Source organism: Siphateles boraxobius, unplaced genomic scaffold, assembly GCF_051911475.1.
Source record: "Siphateles boraxobius isolate OS27281-9 unplaced genomic scaffold, OSU_SipBor_1 22, whole genome shotgun sequence".
NCBI lineage: Eukaryota > Metazoa > Chordata > Actinopteri > Cypriniformes > Leuciscidae > Siphateles > Siphateles boraxobius.
The window spans coordinates 16,007,501-16,031,573 of record NW_027508833.1 but is presented as its reverse complement, the minus strand read 5'-3'; the positions used below and the strand labels follow the sequence as shown (position 1 = coordinate 16,031,573).

The 24,073-nt window shown below is 46.0% G+C and overlaps 1 protein-coding gene across 2 annotated transcripts in view; it reads right to left on the bottom strand.

The window, feature by feature from the left end:
* rp1l1a (rp1 like 1a) overlaps positions 1 to 24,073 on the bottom strand; it is a 52,236-nt gene that overhangs the window by 26,344 nt on the left and 1,819 nt on the right. The gene's annotated exons all lie outside the window — the stretch shown is intronic.

Below are 24,073 nucleotides of genomic sequence, written 5' to 3'. Positions count from 1 at the left end.
TAGAGTTCTTGAAGCGAGATGGAGACAAGCTGGCAGTGAACCGTTAGGACATGTGAAGTTGATGGGAAGTATACCCGAGGTTGTGCCTGCCGGGAACACAGTAGTCTTGAATGGTTATGTTCAGCTTCGGGAACATTGCTTAGAGAAATTGATAGCTCTTGAACCGCCTTCAACCCCAGCGTTCAGCGGTCTTTCGGTGGCGAGTTGTGTACACACTTTGCCATCCAGACGATCCTCCCAGCTGTCAGTTCTGCTTAAGAATGACACTCGGACTGATATAACGATTCCTCCTAAAGCTATACTTGCAGAGATCCACGCTGTAGAGAAAGTGATAGAGAGCACCAAGAGTTATTGCGGAGTAGAGTCATCAGCACCTACCTCTGCCAACCTTACCTTTGACTTTGGAGATTCTCCTTTGCCTTCACATTGGAAAGAGCGAATTTCGAACCGGCTAAATTCCATGCCTGAAGTTTTCTCTTTGCATGATCTTGACTTCGGTTGTACAAGTCAAGTGAAGCACCAGATTAGATTGACAGATGAGACACCCTTTAAGCATAGGGCGCGTCCAATTCACCCTCAAGACATCGATGCCGTTCGAAAGCATCTTCAGGAATTGATTTCTGCCGGAGTCATTCGCGAGTCCGAGTCTTCCTTTTCTTCGCCCATAGTGGTGGTCCGGAAGAAAGATGGTTCGGTTCGGCTCTGCATCGACTTTCGGAAGTTGAACTCTCAAACGATTAAGGATGCTTACGCGCTACCTAATCTAGAGGAGGTCTTTTCTGTGCTTACTGGTTCCAAATGGTTCTCGGTACTTGATCTGAAGTCTGGATTCTACCAGATCGAAATGGATGAAGCTGATAAGTGTAAGACTGCTTTCGTATGTCCCCTAGGCTTCTGGGAATTCAATAGGATGCCTCAGGGAATCACAAATGCGCCTAGTACATTCCAGAGGTTAATGGAGCGGTGTATGGGTGATCTCCATAGGAAGCAGGTCTTAGTTTTCATTGATGACTTGATTGTCTTTTCAAAGACTTTAGAAGAACATGAGTCGCGGTTGGTACAGGTCCTAAACCGGCTTAAGGAGTACGGGTTAAAGCTAGCGCCTGAAAAATGCCGTTTCTTTCAGACATCAGTCAAGTATTTGGGGCATGTTGTTTCAAAGGACGGAGTAAAGACCGACCCAGTTAAGGTCGAAGCTTTAAAGACTTGGCCGAGACCTACCAACTTGAAAGAGTTAAGAGCTTTCTTAGGCTTCGCAGGGTACTATAGGAGGTTCGTGAGTGACTACTCGAAAATAGTCAAACCTCTTACGGGACTCACTGAGGGGTACCCTCCACTTCGCAGGGGCCGCAGTGGGAAACGAGAGGGGGGCGAGTATTTTAACACGAAAGAGCAGTTTGGTGATCGATGGACGGATGCATGTCAGAATGCGTTTGATGATGTTATTTCAAAGTTGACCTCTGCTCCTGTCCTGGGCTTTGCTGACCCCAGACTTCCGTATACGCTTCACACTGATGCTAGTACTACGGGGCTGGGTGCGGCATTGTACCAGGAGCAGGACGGGCAGATGCGAGTGATAGCGTTCGCCAGTAGGGGATTGACAAAAAGTGAGGCTAAATATCCGGCCCATAAGTTGGAATTTCTTGCATTGAAGTGGGCTGTCACAGCTAAGTTTAGTGATTATTTGTATGGTACAGACTTCACTGTTGTAACAGACAGTAATCCTTTGACGTACGTTTTAACATCTGCGAAACTTGATGCTACCAGCTACCGTTGGCTGTCTAGTTTGTCGACCTACACTTTCAAGCTCCAATATAGGGCTGGGAGCCAGAATCAGGATGCGGACGGTCTTTCCCGGCGTCCACATGGTGAGCCTTTAGATGATTTGGTCTCTCAGAAAGAACGAGAAAGAATTGAGAAGTTTACGCTTCATCACCTTGCAGATCCTGAAAACAAGTCTGATGTTCTCATGGCTGATGTAGTGAAAGCTATATGTGAAAGGCATCAGGTGATTAGTTCACCTGAAAGTCTCAGTTTGACACACCCTTCTATTACATTAGTTGAGTCTCTCGCTCATTGTGTTAATGCTTTGCCGAAGGAGTTGCAACATGAGACTGAGCATGGGTTGCCTGTTCTTCCCAATCTCTCGGAGGCAGCATTGGCAGAATGGCAAGAGAAGGATCCAGAGCTCAAGGTGATAGTTGAGTGGATGAGAAATGGAACTAAGCCAGGTACTCTGAGGGGTCAGCCATCTGATTTAGCATTGTGGTTGAGAGAATGGAGTCGATTTGAGTTGAAGAACGGAGTGTTGTATAGGAAGAAGCAAGAGAACGGAGTCTCTCACTATCAGTTAGTGTTGCCAGTTGGACTAAGAGACATGGTGTTGCGTAGTCTTCACGATGATATGGGGCACTTAGGTATTGAGAGGACTTTAGACTTAGTGAGGTCCAGATTCTTTTGGCCAAGAATGTCCCAAGCCGTGGAGAAGAAGATCAAGACGTGTGAACGTTGCGTGCGTAGAAAAAGACCTCCAGACAGAGCCGCTCCCCTGGTTAACATTCAAACCAGTAGACCCTTGGAATTGGTCTGTATGGACTTCTTGTCATTAGAGCCAGACCGCAGTAATACCAGTAACATATTGGTTATTACGGATCATTTCACGAAATACGCCGTAGCAGTACCGACCCAGAATCAAACGGCTCGTACAGTTGCGAAGTGTCTGTGGGAAAATTTCCTGGTACATTATGGGTTTCCCGAAAAGCTACATAGTGACCAAGGACCCGATTTTGAATCCCGTACAATAAAAGAGTTGTGTCATGTAGCGGGTATTCACAAGATTCGTACTACGCCTTATCACCCCAGGGGTAACCCGGTAGAGCGTTTTAACCGGACGCTTCTCCAAATGTTGGGAACGCTAGAGAATGAGAAGAAGTCTAGGTGGAAGGAGTTTGTAAAGCCCTTGGTACATGCATACAATTGTACGCGTAATGATACAACAGGGTATGCTCCTTACGAGCTTATGTTTGGACGTCTTCCTCGTTTGCCTGTAGATTTAGCTTTTGGATTGCCAGCAGAATCTCCAGCTAAATCTCACTCTCAGTACGTTAAAGATTTGAAAGAACGGTTGCGAGAGAGCTATGAAATAGCTAAGAAGAATTCTGGTAAGATAGCAAAGCGCAACAAGGGAAGGTTTGATAAACGTGTGGTTGATTCAACCTTGGAAGAGGGTGACAGAGTTCTTGTGCGCAATGTTAGGTTGCGAGGAAAGCACAAGCTCGCAGACAAGTGGGAGCAAGGAGTTCAAGAAGTAGTTAGGAGAGCGGGAGATTTACCGGTGTACACTGTCCGACCAGTTGGGCAGAGTGGTCCCCTCAGGACATTACATCGTGACTTGTTGTTACCTTGTGGATTTTTGCAGCCGAGTCAACATGAGAAACAGCCTAAGCAAAGGGGTCGCAGGCCCAGAACTAGAGCCTGTGCAGATGATAATGATTCACAAGAGCCAGAATCTGAGTGTGAATATGAGTCTGACACTGATCGATTCATTAATCCTGCATTTAGGGATACAATTGATTTTGAAACCCGAGTTTTGGTGAGCCCCGAGCACTTGCCTTGTCGAAATCCTTGTAACGTCCCTGTTGACTTAACTGTGGATGAACCTGTGAGAGAGAACTTACCTGAATCTGGAGAAGCAGAAGCTCCTTCTGTTGAGATAGAACCTGTTCGTGTTGATTTAGAGATTCCAGTGAGAGAAGATCCAGAAATTGATCCCTGTTCTGAGTTTCCTTCCCAGGGAGCTGAAACAGAAATTGGTTGTGAAGGTGAGAACAGAAATGAAGAGAGTCCAGTTTTGATTGAAGCTGGAGATGTTGAACTTCATCAAAGTGAACGAGAGAACGACACAGAGTTTGAAGAGGGAACTATTCCCAGACGTTCGCAGAGAGAGCGAAAACCTGCAAAAAGGCTTGAATATCCCCAGTTAGGGAACCCACTTACCGTAGTGATTCAATCTCTGTTGCAAGGTCTAAGTGTGGCATTCAGTACTGCCTTAGAGGAAGTAAACGCTTCTTCTGTTGATGTACCTGTGGTTTTGATTCAATCCCAAAAATGTGTAGATGCAGCGGGACGTGCATGTATTCAAGAGGGGAGGGTGTAACCCAGGTTACTAAAGATGTTTTATTTTTTGAGATAGAAAAGAAAGAAACTGACACTTATGTGAATAAACAGTTATTTTATTAAATATCTGTAAAGAAAAGAGAAAACAAGAATACATAAATTAGAGAAGAGTGATTTGATTAAATTAGACAATGATTGGTCCTAATAGACGAATCAGAGTTGGCCGCCTTAGTGGGTGGAGTCATCGGAGTCGAGAGATGATGCAATGATCATTTTTTTTTCCGAGAGAAAAACCGAGAAAGAAGCACTGAGCGCGATCTGAGAAGAGAAATAATTAGACTGAGCGAGCTAGTAGTTTGTTTAGAGAGATTTAGAGATATAGAACATAAAGATTTTGAGAAATAGAAACAGAACTTGATGCTGTGATTGATTGATTTTGAGTAAAAGTGAAACTAGCTTTTGTACGTGCATTGAAGTACGGGCCTAAAGCTGAGAGAGCTGCCGCGAACTTTTTCTAATTGATATTAGAAGTACTCTTGGTAAGTGAAGTTTTCGTTTTATTGTTATTACCAAGGTTCTTATGTATAAATATCCGATAAAATGTGTTCAAATGCCAAATATGTGTGTTATATTTAGCTAAATTTATGTAAGAGTCAACCTTCTGTAAAAAAAGGGAAAAATAATAGAAGATTTCTTCATAAATGTGTTACATAAGTGATATTATAAAGGGAGAAGTTATTTGTGATGATTTGTGAAATGTAAATTTGTAGTTTTCGTCGAATAACTGAGTTTGAGCTAACGGATGAGTGTGACGCACGTGAAAATTGAGCAGATGTGGCCTAGCGCGTCATTTGAAATCCTGTTTTTTGAAAATAAATGAGAAGTTAATGTGTTAACATTATATGAAAAGTGAAGTTTGAAATGTTAATAGTTGAATATATTGATATTAAGTGTGGTAATATGTGTATTTTTGAGAAAAGTGCCTAATTGTACTTTTGGCCTTGTTTTTTCAAGGTTGGGTTTTTTTTCTTTCCCCCCCCTTGGGCTTTCCATTTCTTTTTATATCCTTTCTGGATTTTCTTTTGGTTTTGTCTGATATTTTCTATTTGCTGAGTTTGGATGCTGAACGAGAATCGAGAAAGCTGCACGTGAGATGTCCCTGCTTCACAGCGAAAGTTCGAGAGTTGGTGCAAGCAGGAACTGGCGAGCCATGCCCAAATAAGGATCGAACTGCGAATCGAACTGTGAATATTGTGGTAGGATTGAGTACAGGTTTTCTCTTCCTGTTGCTATTGAACTGTGAGTTAACTTGAGTTGCGGAAGAAGGATCTCGTGAAGGAACATTGAACTGGAGCTGAGAACTGAGATAAAATCTCATATCACATTGAGATTTCTGTGAACACTGAGATAATTGGACAGTGATTTATTTTCTTTATTGTTATTTTGTTTCAATTCTATTGTGATTTATTTCTTTTGATTTGTCTATTAAGTGTTCATAATTTCTATTTTTGGGTAATAAGAGTGAACTGAAAGGTAATTTGAAAGGTTGAAATTGAAAAGTTACATTTAAATCAGACCAGAGGAGAAATGTATTCTTAATATAAATAAGTCAAATTAGGAATAATTCAAATAACTAAAGAAACCTTATATCTTACTTATACCAAAATAAAAGCTAATTAGGTGAAATTAGATTTAAAACTAAATAGAAAGTATAAATTATAGTAGATAAAAAGAAAGAATAAAAGGTTACAATTAGGATTCAAATAAGAGTTTATTTATTTCTGGTTTATTTTCTTTTATGTGATGTGGTAATAATTTAATTTTATTGTCTTTTTGAACATTTTCTTTTTTTTTTCTTAATTGCTTGTTATTCCTTTTAAATATATCGTACCTGTTTTTCTAACTCAAACAGTGTGTCCCTGTGCTTCTTTGCTGCTAACACAGTCTCTTGAGCGAATTCTGGTCTTCTGATCGCTGGTCCATAGATTGAAGCAGTGTCTTCTTTCACTTCCCTCTGTGTCTTTTACTGAGGAGAGTGAGGGTAACACACTTGCCACGACACGGGTTACACGTGCGAGCTACGCTATCCGGCGACGTATCCTTTTTTGCTATTATTCTAAAAGAGCAGAGAGCGTCTTTTTAAAGATGCCTCGCACTTCCTGCGGCTCGTGTAAAGCCCCGCTCAGCGCCGGAGACCGCCACCTGATCTGCGCTCTCTGCCTGGGCCTGGAACACGCAGAGCTCGCCCTCGCGTCCGGGGGCTGCGAGCTCTGTGAGGAGCTTCCGCTGTCGACCCTGCGGGCTCGACTCGAAGCATTCAACACCACAGCGGTCACTCCGCCTCCTGTGGGACCGCGCAGAAAGAAGCGCCGTTCCCTGAGACAGCCGGAACCTGTGGCCACAGCGACGCGCTCGCCGGAGAACCTCCCTCGAGCCTCGCTCTCGCCTTCCCCACCTCTCCTCACCGACGCGCAGCTGCCGCTTACGAGCCTCACTGCCGTCACTTCGGAGGATGAGTCCGTGGGACATGTCACAAAAGACTGCTGCTCTATCCTGGCATCAGACAGCGAGGAATGGTCGCTTCACTCCGCCTCCTCGTCAATCCAGGAATCCGCCAGTACCCGCGCTGGAGCTGACGCGGAACTTATGCGCCTGCTGACGCAAGCGGTTGACCGTCTCGGGCTCGAGTGGTCGCTGCCGAAGGAACCCGCGCCGAACAGGCTCCACGGCTGCTTCCTTCAAAGTCGCCGCCGCGCAGTTTCAGAAACCAGGCCCGCTCCATTCCTGCCGGAACTTCATGCGGAGCTGACGAAGTCGTGGAATTCACCGTTTTCTGCTAGACTTCAGTCACAGGCCTCCGCGTCGCTCTCCCGAGTGGACGGCGCCGCCGAGAAAGGGTACACAGCGATTCCCCCTGTGGAAGAGGCGGTCGCAGCGCACCTTTGCCCGCCCTCCGCGAGATGGCGGTCACGGTCAGCCCTCCCGTCTAAAGCCTGCAGAGCCACTTCCGCCTTGGTCGGCCGCGCTTATGCCGCCTCCGGCCAGGCCGCGTCTGCTCTACACTCGATGGCTGTGCTTCAGATCCTGCAAGCCGACCTCCTCCGTGAATGGGATGAGAAGGGCCGGGACCCAGCTGCGGTTACGGATTTGAGAAGCGCTACGGATCTCTCTCTCCGCGCCACCAAAGCCGCAGCCTAAGCCATCGGACGAGCCATGGCCGCGTTAACCGTGACGGAGAGGCACCTCTGGTTAACGCTCGTGGATATGAGGGAAACTGAGCGAGCCACCTTTCTAAACACGCCGCTTTCCCCCACTGGTCTCTTCGGCCCAGCGGTGAACGGGATCGTTGACCGCTTCTCTATGGTGCAAAAGACCACGCAGGCCATGAACCTCTTCCTGCCGCGACGCTCGAGTTCCGCCACAGGCCGCTCTCGCGAGAGACAAAGCCAGCCTCCTGTGCGAACCAGCACCCAGCGTCCAGCACAGCCTCAGCATCAGCCTTCGCAGCGACGTCAGGGCGGCCGCCCTAGATCGCGCTCAGACAGCCGTCGCAGACCGCCGCCCCCCAGAGGGCCTCGGCAGAGACTCACGCTGAAGTCTGAGCACGCGAAGCCCTCCTAACAGCGAGAGAGAAAAGACGCGCGTGTCCCGCTGCGGCCGGACCGCCGTCAAAGTTCATTTCCCTGTCAGTCCCCTTCGAACAGGCTACTGCAGTGGTTCAACTAGCAGCCAACGAGCCGGTTTATTCACCCTCTCGCCTGCACACAAACGCCGTTTTCACGGCGACCCAGAGAATTCTCAAAAAGAGTATAATGTCTGGTCCGGCTCACGCCGTCAGTGTTTTAAGTGTAGTGAATGTGCCCACGCCCCAGTGTTCACCCCTACACATAAGCACTCCAAACCCCGTGTCACTCACAGAGCACACTCTCATAAAGCGCAGAAAAGCCGCTCGAGTGTTGACTGTAAGAAATGTGTCCACAGGTCTGTGCCCACTATCTGCCCGCTCTGTTACACGATCAAAGAAGCAGGTTATGAACGTAAGTCTCGTGCCCGCCAGAGAGCGCTCACGCTTGCTAACACAAACCTCCCCCCGGGCCCCGCCTGTGCGTTTAAGTGTTATCACAAAACACAGGGCGTTAATAAAGCGCTCCCCATCTACTATGATCGGGGCGTCAGATACAGTTGTAAGTCTCGTGCCCGCGTGCGCGCGCTCACGCTTACAGAGAGCTCTCCCGCCCAGAGCGCTGCTCGCGCGTCAAAGTGTGGTAAAAGTATGTTCCCCATCCCTTATGATCGGGACATCTCACATAAGTCAGCCGGTCTCGGCGGTCAGCGAGCGGCCATTGCCCAGAACCGAGAACTCTCGGCTCCGGTTCAGTTTCACAAGCCCGCAAATGGCGGCGGTCTGAACCCGGAGGCCATTCGCCCCCTGGCGGCTCACATAGCTGCGTGGGAAACGATCCCAGGGATTTCAGAATGGCTGTTGAGCACAATAAAGCAGGGCTATGCACTTCAATTCATTCGCCGTCCCCCGCGCTTTCAAGCCCGGACCGCGACGACAGTGAATGCGGAAGTAGCACACCTACTTCACGCAGAAATAGCAAAGCTGCTGTGCAAAGGGGCTATAGAAAAGGTGCCGCCTTCTCTGAGCGAGTCAGGCTTTTACAGCCGATATTTTCTCGTACCCAAGAAGGACGGAGCCTTCAGACCTATCCTAGATCTGAGATATTTGAACAAAGTGCTTGCAAAAAGACCGTTCAAAATGCTTACGACCAGGAAAATCCTCGCGCACGTTCGCCCGAGGGACTGGTTTATCTCTCTAGATCTGAAGGATGTCTTTTTTCAGATTCAGATAGTACCCCATCACAGGCAATTTTTGAGATTCGACTTCGACGGTCAGGCATATCAATACACCGTCCTGCCGTTCGGCCTGTCCCTGGCACCCCGTACATTTACAAAGTGCATGGACGCGGCGCTCGCCCCCCTGAGAAGTCAGGGGCTGCGCATAATGAACTATATGGACGATTGGCTGATATTGGCACAATCAGAGACAGAACTACTATCTCACAGAACAGTGCTTCTCAGTCATCTGGAAAGCTTGGGTCTCACGGTCAACTGGACCAAGAGCTCATTACTGCCCAGCCAGTCAATTTCCTTTTTAGGAATAGAACTGGACTCGGTGACCATGACGGCTCGTTTATCGACACAGCGCGCGTGCCGTGTTCGCCACATAGCCGCATCTTTCCAGAAGGGCAGCTTTCTTCAAAGGATGTTGGGCTGTATGACATCAGCTGCAGTGGTGCTCCAGCTGGGCCTACTGCGCATGCGCCCGCTCCAACGCTGGTTGAACGCTCGCGCGCCTCGCCGAGCCTGGGTGTCTGGCGGCCAGAAAATCAGAGTGACTCAGACCTGCATAACAGCTCTGCAGCCCTGGTTAGTGGCCGACTGGTACCAGCAGGGAGTAATGATGGGAACCATCTCTTATCGGAAGGTCATCTCGACTTACGCGTCCAACTCGGGTTGGGGCGTGCTGTTCGAGGGCAGACCGGCCTTTGGCCAGTGGTCAGACCAGGAGAAGGGTTTTCACATAAACTGTCTGGAAATGATAACGGTCGAGAAGTGCTTCCTCCCGTTCATACAGGGCCAGCATGTTCTTGTCCGCTCGGACAACACATCTGTGGTATCCTATGTAAACCGTCAGGGTGGTGTCAGATCCAGAAATCTCTGCAATCTGGCGGAACGCCTCCTTATTTGGTCACAGACGAACCTGCGCTCGCTGAGGGCGGCGCATGTGCCTGGCCATTTGAACGACGGCCCAGACAGACTGTCCAGGGACAATGTTCCCCCAGGGGAATGGTCCCTGCACCCCCAAATGGTCCAGAAACTGTGGCGCCTAGAGCGGAAGTCGACCTGTTTGCGTCAAAAGACAACGCTCAGTGCCCGACGTTCTTCTCGAAGGACGAGGACTCGCTGGCCCAGGTTTGGCCCAGCCTCCCGCTATATGCTTTCCCTCCGGTCTCTCTGTTGCCACAGGTGATCAAGAGGATCAGGGAAACGCGCCACTCGGTGCTCCTCATAGCCCCGCGTTGGGAGAATCAGACTTGGTTCCCGGAACTGGCACGGCTGTCACATTCAGCTCCGTGGCCGATTCCGGTGAGGGCAGATCTCCTCTCTCAAGCTTGCGGCACGATCTGGCATCCCCATCCAGAGCGCTGGTCTCTGCATGCATGGTTGATCAACGGGTACTCGTTGCCCTGCCAGAAGGAGTGATGAACACGATCACGCAATCTAGAGCCCCTTCCACGAGAAGGCTCTACGCGTCTAAATGGTCGGTGTTCTCTGGATGGTGCACCGACAGAGGTCTGGACCCGCGGACATGCGGGGTGGCGCATCTGCTCACCTTCCTACAAGAGCTGTTGGATAAGGGAAGATCCCCATCCACGCTCAAAGTATACGTGGCGGCCGTAGCAGCATTCGCGGAATCGACGCACGGCCAGTCACTGGAAAGACATGAGTTGGTCATCCGCTTCCTTAGAGGAGCTAGAAGGATGAATCCGCCGCGCCCCCCGTCGGTTCCCATGTGGGATCTTTCACTGGTCCTCGAGGCCCTGAAAGCTTTTCCATTTGAACCACTAGTCTCCGTGGAGTTGAAATATCTATCACTAAAGACCGTTTTTCTGACTGCACTGTCGTCAGTAAAACGTGTAGGGGATCTGCACGCGCTGTCTGTCAGCGCGTCGTGTCTTGAGTTCAGACCAAATGACTCTAAAGTCATCCTCAGACCTAGACATGGTTATGTCCCTAAAGTGATGGGCACTCCATTCAGAGCGCAAGTTATTTCGCTGTCAGCTCTCCCAGCATCTGACAGCGAAAGTGATGTGAATCTCCTCTGCCCTGTCAGAGCGCTGAGGTTTTACATTACGCGCTCCGCCTCCTTCAGGCGTTCGGAACAGCTTTTCGTTTCGTTTGGTGGGCGCGCCAAGGGGCTTGCCTCCTCGAAACAGAGCCTGTCCAGATGGATAGTGGACGCTATAGCGGGAGCTTACGCGTCAAAAGGTCTGCAATGCCCTCTGGGCATCAGGGCTCATTCCACGAGAGGCGTGGCCTCGTCGTGGGCCTGGTCCAGTGGAATTTCTATCCATGACATATGTGTAGCGGCGGGCTGGGGCTCCCCGTCTACCTTTGTCAGGTTTTATAACCTAGAAGTTCCTGCCTTGCAGGCTAAACTATTGTCAGTTTGAAAAAGAGGTGTATTCTGCCCAGATCTCCTGCTCAGATCACGTTCATGACTCAGCTCTCCTGGTTGAGCTGCACTAGTAGGGTATGTGCCATATGACTATACAGACCGGCGCGCTGCTCTGTATTCCCTATGTGTGCTTATGTACAAGTGATGGCCCGCGTGGCTGGCCACCTTATTTTTTCCACTTATGGGGTTCCCCTCAAGCTCGGGGTTCTCATGTGGATGCTTGGCGCGCACGGCGTTGACAAAGTGTTCCCGTAGCGTAAGCTAAACTTACGCAATACTAGAGAACCTCTCGTAAGAGAACGATACTCGGTTACTAACGTAACCTCGCTTCTCTCTAGAGAGGGAACGAGTATTGCGTAACCGGCCGTGCTCGCGCCACGAGCGACTTCGCTTCAGTCGTCGAAAAACCAGAGAATTCAGCCTACAGCCCCTATTTTATATGCTAAGCCAGGCCTATCTGGCGGGCTGTGACGCTATAAAGGCGCGGGCGCCCCTCATTGGGCGTGACGTCACGCCGGGCGCACTGGTAGGCTGCAGCAGTTGCCCGCAGGGCAGCCAATGAGCACGCGAGATGGCCTGCTCTAGGTCTGCTAGCTGCTGCACTGCGTTGACAAGTTATACAAAATTAAGGATAATTTTTGGCTTCAGTATCTCGAGAAGATGAATCTTTCCCGTAGCGTAAGCTAAACTTACGCAATACTCGTTCCCTCTCTAGAGAGAACCGAGGTTACGTTAGTAACCGAGTATCGTTTTAGAAGTTAATGCATTTTTTCATCTCACTGCGCCTGGAAAAAATGAGCGCGTCGCTTCAATTATGAGCTTCCTACATTTGAAATAACGAACTTGAGCGTGCAAAAGACGCTATATGTGAACGGCCCCTTGGCGAGCTACCTCCAATCAGGCCACGAGCTACTGGTAGCTCGCGAGCGACGTGTTGGAGACCCCTGTCGGTGTCAGTGTCCTCTTTGTCCGCGATTTTTCTCTGCGTGAGAAAATGCAGTGGTCCAATCAGTAGTTAAGAGCCTGAACTTGCTTATAGTAATTCGGAAATTAGTGCACATGAGTGAAAAAAAAAATACAGCACAGAAGAATGTCTAATTTAGCGTGAGATTTCTTTGTTGAGCGTGAGACCGTGAGATTGAGGCTGATTGCCTGAGTGTCACGCCAGATGCGTGAGAGTTGGCAACCCTGTAAATTTCTCATTCTAAGGTAATAAAAACATTACGGTTTATTAAGTAAGTTCTTTATACACCACTGAAAACATAGTTATGGATGTCATATTGCATTTCTGTCAATAGATACTCAAAAATTTTACACATTGCACCTTTAAAATAAGTATTTGGATGTCCGCAGACGTTCTCTTTTGCATGTGCAAAGTTTAACTTTCTTGCTCCTTTCATACCAGCCGTAAGCGCTCTCTAAGCGCAGATGGCTCGCTTGCTCAACACAACCCAGCGTTACAATATGGCATAATTCCAGCCAATCAGAGATGAGGCTGCTAAATTCTGATTGGCTAGCTTGACAACCAATCACAAGACTCCCTGCATATCACCTACTGTGGAAGAGGAAAAATACATGGTGGAAGATATTTATGTTTAATTTGTTTAATGGCTTGAACACTTCAATTTAAGTTCAAATGTCTACCACTTGATGACCACAGTTTATTTTTTAGCTTATTTTTAAGCTAATTTTTTTAGCTTATTTTTAATCAAAATCAAATCGTACTATTAATGTATATAATGGCATGTCCCAGTGTTTGCTACACCTCAAGTGGTAGTTCTAACTTCTTTCTGAACTGCAAGTTATGTAATTAACATTAGTGAAATATGAATGTGACCGAGCTGGGGTCTCAAATGTTACACATTTTCAGAAATGAAGATGGACAGACTTTTCTCCTTTTAATGAAATAAGTGTGTAAAAACAGTACATCTTTCACATCAGAATAAAAAAAGCCATAGAAAAAATAAACGTAGAAATGCAATGTAATAACGTTAAAATAATAATTAATCTACTTCATATCCTTGGAATTATTTAAACAAAAACATTCACAACAGAGATGTTCTGTAAAAACAACTATCATACTAAAAATATATACTGTATTTTCTATACTATTTAAGGATAGATAGTGTGCACATTGGGATGCAGGCTTGTTCCCCTCACTGCAAAAAAAAAAATCTAATTATGCAAGTAATTATATAGGAGTCTTGTGGGTCACACACCCAAGATTTTCACTTACAGTTATATTTGCATATGTTTGCATTGTTATCCACGTGTCTTTCTTTCTTTCTTTTTTTGCAGTGAGAGGAACAAGCCTGCCTCCCAATGTGAACACTGTCCATCCTAAAATAGTATATAAGAAAATACAATATATTTTTTTAGTATGATAGTTGTTTTTACAGAACATCTCTGCAGTGAATGTTCTTGTTTACTTGAACTTAAATTGAAGTGTTCAAGCCATTAAAGAAAAAAAATAAATAAACATCTTCCACCATGTATTTTTCCTCTTCCACAGTCGGTGATGTATGGGATTAGATTTCGGTCACAATTTTGCGCGCGCAAGATCACATTTTGAGCTCACAAAAGGGCATTTCGCACACGCGTGAACTGAGTTCCCTTTCGAGGGAACTCTACACTGCGTTGAGAATCGACTCTTTGGGGACGCTCCCTTAGCGTGCGCCTCTGAAGTATGAATGAAACTATTCCAATCCTGATTGGTGTTGCGTCATGACGTAACATGTGACCGGCATAACCGGATGCATAAAAGCGACGCCGGCACACACACACACTAGCTTTTCGCTCTTCAGCAAGCACTCTATGTTGAAAACTGTGTCTTATTTGGTGTTGTTTGTCACAGAAAGTTTGATTAAATAGCCAGCGAACAATTTAAAGCTTGTGTGCACCCTTGCCCTCGTTTTATCACGGGTGGGGACACACATGCTTTATGTGTGAATTGTTTGGGAGCGCAGCATGCACGAGCAGCTCTCGAGGGGGCTGCTTGTGTAGACTGTGAAGCACTTCCCATTAGAGTGCTGCGCTCCCGGCTGGCGTGCTTTGATAAGCACGGTCAGGCTCGCGTTCCCCATGGTTCTGGTCCCGCGTCTGTTGAGGCGGCGCGGCGATTGAGATCGTGGGGTTCGCAGCGGGATCTTATAGATGAAATTGAGACTGCTGAGGCACCTTCTCATTCTTCATCTGAGGATCTCGTGGCCCCTGAGAGTGGTGCAGGAGCCCGCATCGCGGCTTCTCCTGCCCATGATCAGGTCCCAATGCTTGAGCTCTCTGCTTCCGAGGAAGTGGATGTGCTCAGTATTGAAGCGGATGACCGTGATCTAGGCGCGCCAGTTCACGGCCAAGGTTATGAGGAGCTGGTAGAGGTTGTGACTCGTGCTGTGGCCAGACTCAACATTAGCTGGCCACATGATGAGCAGGGAACACAAGTGAGAAGCAAGCTTGATGAGCGTTTCCTGCAGCACAGATCACAACCTCAGCGCCGGGGTTTGCCGTTTTTCCCCGATCTCCATAAAGAGATCTCGAGATCGTGGGATAAACCGCACTCATCCCGTGTCTCCAATCCCAGTGTGGTGGATTACAGCAATGTAGTGGGGGCACGGGATTTGGGTTATGGGAAGATGCCTAAAGTGGAGGAGGCTCTAGCGGGTTATCTTTCCCCTGAGTCTGCATCTTCCCTAAAAACCCCGGCGCTGCCTAGTAAGCCCTGCAGAGATACATCTGCATTAATAGGCAGGGCTTACATGGCGGCAGGTCGGGCTGGTTCATGTCTGCACTCTATGGCACTCTTGCAGGCATACCAGGCCGACCTCCTGAAAGATTTAGATGAGGGGGAGGGGCCAACTCCTGAGGATATTGCGGAGTTGAGAAGAGCCACAGATCTGTCTCTCCGGGCCACAAAAGAGACGGCCCGCGCCATTGGCCGCTCTATGGCAGCTATGGTGGCCACGGAGAGACATCTGTGGCTAAATCTACCTGGTATGAAGGAAAAAGATAGATCCTTTCTGCTGGATGCGCCGCTTTCGCCTTCTGGCCTGTTCGGTGACGCCGTTACATCGGTCGTCGACAGGTTTCAGAAGGCAAAGAAACAATCTGCGGCGTTCCAGCAGTACCTCCCCCGTAAGGCGAAGTCTAAATCTAGTAGGGTGGGGCCAAGAGATCAGCCCCAGCCATCAGCCAGCTCCTCACACCGAGCAGAGCAAAGAGAGAGCGTTTCATCTAGAGCCCCTCCTCCTGGAGCTTGGCAACAGAGGAAACACTCTCAGAAATCGTAGTCCTCCAGCCAGAAAGGCGACCTGAGGGACGTCATTCAGGCTAGGAGGGCTTCGGGAAAGAGGTCCTAACCGAAGTGGTAGGACCTCTGAGGGCTGTCCCCTCCGCTGTAGAGCAACCGAGGTTGTTCTCGCAGCGGAGCCCTCTAGGAAACGATGTAGGTTACCCGCCGTCAACGACGCTTCGGGCCGCATCTCTTTCCAGCGAAAATATTATAACAAAGAAAGAGCATCAATTGTGGTCACAAAAACCGTTTCGACTACACCCTGCCGGTATTCCGCTTCAGCGAGTCGAGAAAAATGCTCGAAAAACACCAGAGGCCAGTCTCGAGAGGCTGGTACCCTTAGTAGATTTTGTAGAGGCATGGTATCATCTTCCCAACATATCTGCATGGGTCCTGCATATAATAAAATCAGGGTACAGACTGCAGTTCGCGCGCTGCCCCCCCAGGTTTTCGGGGGTGGTGCAGACTACAGTGGTTCCAGAGCAGGCTCAGGTGATGGAACAAGAAGTACAGACTCTGCTGCTAAAGGAAGCCATAGAACGTGTTCATCCTTTAGACAGGGAGTCCGGGTTTTACAGCCGGTACTTTATAGTTCCAAAGAAGGATGGGGGGTTAAGGCCAATTTTAGATCTCAGGGGTTTGAACCGGTCTCTGAGGAGGTTCAGGTTCAAAATGCTAACCATTCCTGCAATCGTGAGTCAGATCAGATCCGAGGACTGGTTTGTCACGATAGATCTAAAGGACGCTTATTTTCACATCTCCATCCTTCCATGTCACAGGAGATACCTGAGGTTCGCTTTCGGGGGCGAAGCTTACCAATATCGGGTTCTTCCGTTCGGCCTAGCACTCTCTCCCCGCACATTCACCAAATGTATGGATGTAGCCCTTGCTCCACTGAGACTTCAAGGCATCCGTATATTGAATTATCTCGACGACTGGCTCATTCTGGCCCAGTCTCGGGAGGTGGCAGTTCGGCATCGAGATGTCGTCCTTGGCCACATTCAGAAATTGGGGTTAAGACTCAATACAAAGAAGAGTGTGCTAGAACCATCCCAGTGCACAATGTTTTTGGGAGTCGTGTGGAACTCGATTACGATGCAGGCACGAATGTCTCCCGCACGTATCGAGTCGATTCTGACGATGGTATCCAGGTTAAAGCTAGGCCAGGCCATCACTGTAAAGCAATTTCAAAGAATGCTGGGCCTCATGGCAGCGGCATCCAACATCATTCCTTTGGGCCTTCTACACATGAGGCCCCTTCAGTGGTGGTTAAAAACCAAGGGGTTTTCTCCCAAGGGGAATCCATTTCGTATAATCAGAGTAACGCGCGGATGCCTTCATTCTCTACAAATATGGAAGAAACCTTGGTTCCTATCCCAAGGGCCAGTGTTGGGAGTGTCAGGTCGCCGGAAAACCGTTTCGACAGACGCCTCCCTCACTGGCTGGGGCGCGGTCATGGACGGCCGCTTTGCCAGGGGTCTGTGGCAGGACCATCATCATTCGTGGCATATAAACTGCCTAGAGATGATGGCTGTGTTCAGGGCTTTGAGGAGCTTCCTCCCAGACATCAAAGGTTGCCATGTCTTAGTACGATCAGACAATACGTCTGTGGTAGCCTATCTGAACCAACAAGGGGGACTCAGATCGCGCCCTCTGTGCAGACTGGCGCATCAGATTATTCTTTGGTCCCAGGGGAAAATACTGTCTATCAGAGCAATGTATATTCCGGGGGTTCAGAATCAGGGAGCAGACATCCTGTCGAGGCAGGGGCTGAGGCCCGGGGAATGGAGACTTCACCCAGAGGTGGTGAAGCTAATATGGGAGAGGTTTGGACCGATGGAAGTGGATCTGTTTGCGTCTCGAGAGACGTCCCACTGTCCACTTTGGTTCTCCCTCTCGCATCCAGCTCCACTGGGGTTGGATGCCATGGTACAGGCCTGGCCGAGGCTTCGCCTGTACGCATTTCCCCCGATTGCTCTGCTTCCGGCAGTCCTGGAGAGGGTCCGTCAAGAGGGCATCAGTCTACTTCTGGTTGCCCCATTGTGGCCGACCCGAGTATGGTTTTCAGACATAATATCACTCCTGATAGCTCCGCCATGGCAGATTCCTCTGAGGAGGGATCTGTTGTCTCAAGCGGAGGGCACAGTCTTCCACCCTCACCCAGAGCTGTGGAAGCTGTGGGTCTGGCCTCTGAGGGGGTTCAGTACCTAGATGCTGGTCTATCAGCTGGAGTGGTTGAAACCATACTTAGCTCTAGGGCTCCGTCTACTAGGAGATTATATGGCCTCAAGTGGAATGTATTTTCCACTTGGTGTAGAGAACAGGAGTTAGATCCAGTTAACTGCCCAGTGGCTTCAGTTCTGGAGTTTCTTCAAAATCGTTTCTCTGCGGGTCTCTCCCCTTCCACACTTAAGGTGTACGTGGCTGCCATTGCGGCTTTCCATGCGCCATTGAGTGATGGCCCTCTGGGGAGGCACCAGTTGGTCATTCGTTTTCTCCGTGGTACTCGGAGGATGAGACCGGCAACCAGGTCCAGGGTTCCTGCCTGGGACCTGGCAATAGTTCTTGAAGGGTTATCCCTGGCCCCCTTCGAACCTTTGCAGTCGGCTTCGCCTAAGGACTTAACGCTAAAATTGGTATTTCTCTTGGCTATTACCTCACTTAAGAGGGTGGGAGATCTCCAAGCCCTGGCAGTGACACCAGCTTGCTTGGAGTTTGCCCCAGGCAGAGTAAAAGCTTTTTTGCACCCGAGTCCGGGCTATGTGCCTAAAGTTCCATCTAATGCGGCTCGGCCTATGGTCCTTCAGGCATTCCATCCTCCGCCTCATGTGTCGGAAGAAGAAGAGAAGCTTCATTTGCTCTGCCCCGTCAGAGCTTTGAGCATGTACCTTGAGAGGTCCTCTTCTTGGAGAAGGTCGGACCAATTATTAGTATGTTTTGGGTCACCTAAGAAGGGCCTCCCGGCATCCAAGCAGACTATTAGTAATTGGATTGTTCAGGCTATTACTGAGGCTTACAAGGTGCGCGACTTGTCTTCACCTTTAGCCGTGAGGGCCTATTCAACTAGAGGCATAGCTTCCTCTAGGGCATTTCTTTCGGGAGTACCTCTACAGGAGATCTGTGAGGCAGCCGGTTGGGCTACTCCACATACTTTTATTAGGTTCTACAGTCTCAACCTTCCTTGTACGCCTGGTGCACACGTGCTCAGTCCTTGCTGAGTGCCTAAACAGTTTCACTCCGGGACAGGCCTATTTCGGTGCGTGGCCTAGTGGGCACTCGTTCCCCAAAGAGTCGATTCTCGACGCAGTGTAGAGTTCCCTCGAAAGGGAACGTCTCGGGTTATGACTATAACCCCTTGTTCCCTGAGAAGGGAACGAGACACTGCGTCGTCCTGCCACGCCCCTCGAGGCCTTAGAGCGTCTTGCTTCATCGCTAGGCTAGTGTGTGTGTGTGCCGGCGTCGCTTTTATGCATCCGGTTATGCCGTCACATGTTACGTCATGACGCAACACCAATCAGGATTGGAATAGTTTCATTCATACTTCAGAGGCGCACGCTAAGGGAGCGTCCACAAAGAGTTGATTCTCGACGCAGTGTCTCGTTCCCTTCTCAGGGAACAAGGGTTATAGTCATAACCCGAGACGTTTTGCGGAGAAATGTTCATCTCGCACACAAGAAAATATTTCGAGCGAACGAAAATCAATTTTGCATTTAAATAAATGTATTTGGATGTGCGCAGACGTTCTCTTTCGCATGTGCAAAGTTTCGCTTTCTTGCTCCTTTCATCTTTCATACCAGCCGTAAGCGCTCTCTGAGCGCAGACAGCTCGCTTGCTCAACACAACCCAGCTGCTAAATTCTGATTGGCTAGCTTGTCAACCAATCACAAGACTCCCTGCATCACCGACTGTGGAAGAGGAAAAATACATGGTGGAAGATATTTATGTTTAATGGCTTGATTTAAGTTCAAATGTCTACCACTCGACGACCACAGTTTATTTTTTAGCTTATTTTAAGCTATTTTTTTTAGCTTATTTTTAATCGAAATCAAATCGTACTATTACTGTACATAATGACATGTCCCAGTGTTTGCTGCCCCTCAAGTGGTAGTTCTAACTTCTTTCTGAACTGCAAGTTATGTAATTAACATTAGTGAAATATGAATGTGACCGAGCAGGGATCTCAAATTTTACACGTTTTCAGAAATAAAGATGTACAGACTTTTCCCCTTTTAATGAAATAAGTGTGTAAAAACGGTACATCACTCACATTAGAATAAAAAAGCAATCAAATAAACGTAGAAATGCAATGTAATAACGTTAAAATAATAATCAATCTACTTGATATCCTTGGAATTATTTAAACAAAAACATTCACAGCAGAGATGTTCTGTAAAACAACTATCATACTAAAAAATATACTTTATTTTTTATATACTATTTTAGGATAGATAGTGTGCACATTGGGATGCAGGCTTGTTACCCTCTCTGCAAAAAAATAAAAATCTAATTATGAGAGTAATTATATAGAAGTCGTGTGAGTCACACACCCAAGATTTTCACTTACAGTTATATTTGCATATGTTTGCATTGTTACCCACATCTTTTTCTTTCTTTTTTTTTTTGCAGTGAGAGGAACAAGCCTGCATCCCAATGTGAACACTATCCATCCTAAAATAGAATATAAGAAAATACAGTAAAAAAAATTTAGTATGATAGTTGTTTTTACAGAACTTCTCTGCTGTGAATGTTTTTGTTTACTTGAACTTAAATTGAAGTTTTCAATCCATTAAACAAATTAAACATAAACATCTTCCACCATGTATTTTCCTCTTCCACAGTCGGTGATGCAGGGAGTCTTGTGATTGGTTTTCAAGCCAGCCAATCAGAAAGGAACAAGAAAGTGAAACTTTGCACATGCAAAAGAGAATGTCTGCGCACATCCAAACACTTATTTTAAATGCAAAATCAATTTTAGTTCGCTCAAAATATTTTCTTATCTGCGAGACGAAAATTTCTCCCAAAACTCAAGTCACGCGCGTGCGAAATGCCCTTTTGCGCGCTCAAAATGTGATCTTGCGCGCGCAGAATTGTGACCGAATTCTAACCCCATAGTTATGCAGGGAGTCTTGTGATTAGTTTTCAAGCCAGCCAATCAGAATTTAGCATCACCATCTCTGATTGGCTGGAATTATGGCATATTGTAACGCTGGGTTGTGTTGAGCAAGCAAGTCATCTGCGTTTAGAGAGCTTACGTCTGGTATGAAAGGAGCAAGAAAGTGAAACTTTGCACATGCGAAAGAGAACGTCTGCGCACATCCAAATACTTATTTTATATGCAAAATTGATTTTTGAGCGCTCGATATATTTTCTTATCTGCGAGACGAACATTTCTCCGCAAAACTCAGGTCACGCGCGTGCGAAATGCCCTTTTGCGCCCTCATAATATGGCAGGCTGTTTTATTCCACAAACACAGAGGTGGAAAAAACATCTGCTGTCAAATTCACTCCAGTTCTCTACTGCTTATCTGATGACTGGCATAACATGTCCTGTTTATATTTTGAACATGCCCTGTATATTTATTTGAAACAACTACAAACAATAACAAGACACTATTATTAGTGAATCTCACAAATATCCATGTTACACTTTTATATTAATATTAGAATGATACATTTTTATATTTTACATTTTTATTCATTTTATTTAACTTAATTATATAACAATTACATAATTACTATATAAAAAACTATAAAACAGTTAAATTATATTGGTGCCTTCAAATCAATATACAAACAGTATACATATGTATTACAAACTTTTATGTTAGATGTGATTAATCTCTTTGACAGCACTAAATTATAAAATTATATTTTTAATTTTCTTTCATTATATTTGGGGGTGAAATATACCCTGATATGTATTTAACATGCTTCATGAAATTCAGATGTGACATACACATCAGGCAATCTAACTTAGGCTAAATATAGAATCTGTAATGACAACATAGCAGATTTGAACTCTTCATAGAATAACTGACTGCATAGTGAATATTCCGTGTGAACCTTCCTCATGGTTTAAAAATTAATGCTCCAAATAATATCAAACTGGTACTTAATTCGAACTGATTTATTTTCAGTTTCTAAGGACACCTTGAGATGAAAGTGAATGTAAATAGTGCCTGCTGCTTACTCTCTCAGAATCCCACCGTGCCATACTACAACCATTTAGCACTTTGAATATTTTATGCAGTTTTTAATTTGTAACAGAAGTAAGTGCTTTGCTAGAAATTTAAAACAAGACATTTTCTGTATAAAATGCTAAGGAGTGAAGCTTGTTGTGCATGCTCAGGTATTGTCAATGGTTGGCAAGACATTGCTATAGAGTTGGTAAAGTGTTCGGAGTGGTTACCAAGGCGTTGCTAGGGTGTTCCAGGCTATTGTTTACTGGCCAAAAGTAATTTAAAAACTAAATTGTACCATAGTGTAACAGGACATGAGTGATTGTTGCTCACTCTAGTACTGCCAAATGACAGGCTTACTCTAATCTCAGGAAAAGACAGCACATCCTCTGTACTCTTAAGTGACCCACTATTATGCGCAAGCTGAGGGAACATTAATACGGATGTTTTAACGTTCTATGTTTGATTTCGAAGCTGCCAATTCTTGCAATGGCACACCAAGCACAGAGCTCATTTAGAGCTAATTAATTACAAAACACCACTGAGAGGTGTATATTTTTGACACTAATTATAAATCTCTAAAGGTTAAATCAACAGTTGAAAGTGCTACACATAATTTCCACAATTAGTGAGAACTTGGCAGCCCATTGGGAGAAACCTGCAATACAACACTGTCAGATTACAGAGACGTTTAAGACTCATGGGATATTTAGGAGAAGAGGGAAGGGACACAAAAGCAACTATGTGTAAAATGATTTTCATAATGCCTATAAAAGGCGTATAATAACCAAGATCGTTAATGCTTAATTCGTATACTTAACAGCCTTAGATATTAATCACTTTTCAACATAAAAAAAATCTGTAATGATAATTGTTAATATGTCTAATAAGAAATGCTTTATATAATCCGACAGCTAGCCTACACTCATAGCATTTGTAACCACTGACACTGAAATTCAAAGCAATGCATAAGTTCATCTGCTGGTAACATCTTTGTGAAACCTATTACCAGCTCTCACACAAATAATACTTCAGTCTGTTATCCATATCGCATTTTCCCATTTTAGCTTAGACCTATTACTTCACACTGCAAAAAAAATGACTGTTTTCTTCAGTATTTTTATCTTCAGTACAGTTTCTAAACATTCTTAAATCAAGGTACATTTACTTGAGATGCAAACTCACTTGTAATGAGTTTTAAATTAAATCACTTGTTTTGAGTTCAAAATTAAATCAGTTTTGCTTAACAAAAGAACAAATATCTGCCAATGGGGTCAGAGAAATAAAGTTAAAGGGTTAACCCAAAAATTTAAATTGTGTCATTAACGGATTAGTTCACATCAGAATTAAAATTTCCTGATAATTTCCTCACCCCCACATCATCTAAGATATTTATGTCTTTCTTTCTTCAGTCGAAAACAAATACAATTTTTTGAGGAAAACATTCCAGGATTTTTCCCCATATAGTGGACTTCAACGTTTATCAACAGTTTGAATGTCCCAATTGCAGTTTTAATGCAGCTTCAAGGGCTCAACTCGATCCCAGTCGAGGAATAAGCGAAACGGTCAGTAATTTTCTAAAGAAAATTAACATTCATATACTTTTTAACCACAAATGCTCATCTTGCAATAGCTGTGATGCGTCACGCATTACGTAATCACGTTGAAAGGTCACGCGTGATGTAGGTGGAAGTACCGACCTAGTGTTTACAAAGGGAACGTGCAAAGACTAAGTCAAACGCCCTTTACAAAAAAATTTAAATAAATAAAAGATAAAACAACGATGTCGGACGATTTTGAAGGTGGAGGAAAAAATGAAATGAGTTTCAATTAGTTTTTCACCCTACCCCACATTTTCCGCCTACGGCAGGTTACCGCCTGACCTTTCCAACGTGAACACGTGAACCTTTCGTTCATCTTCAGAACACAAATGAAGATCTTTTTGATGAAATCTGATGCTTTCTGAGCCTAGAAATAGTGCAATGTTATTACCACTTTCATGGCCCAGAAAGGTAGTAAAGACATAAACATTAAAATAGTCTGTGACTCCAGTGGTACAACCTTAATATTCTGAAGCAACGAGAATACTTTTTGTGCGCAAAAAAACAAAACAAAAATAACGACTTTATTGAACAATTTATTCTCTTCCATGTCAGTCTCCTACGCTTTTTACTTAGTAAACATAGTGCAGCTTTTCCGGTGAATAAAATACTGAATTCAATCTGTTCATCATATAAAGCTCTTTAG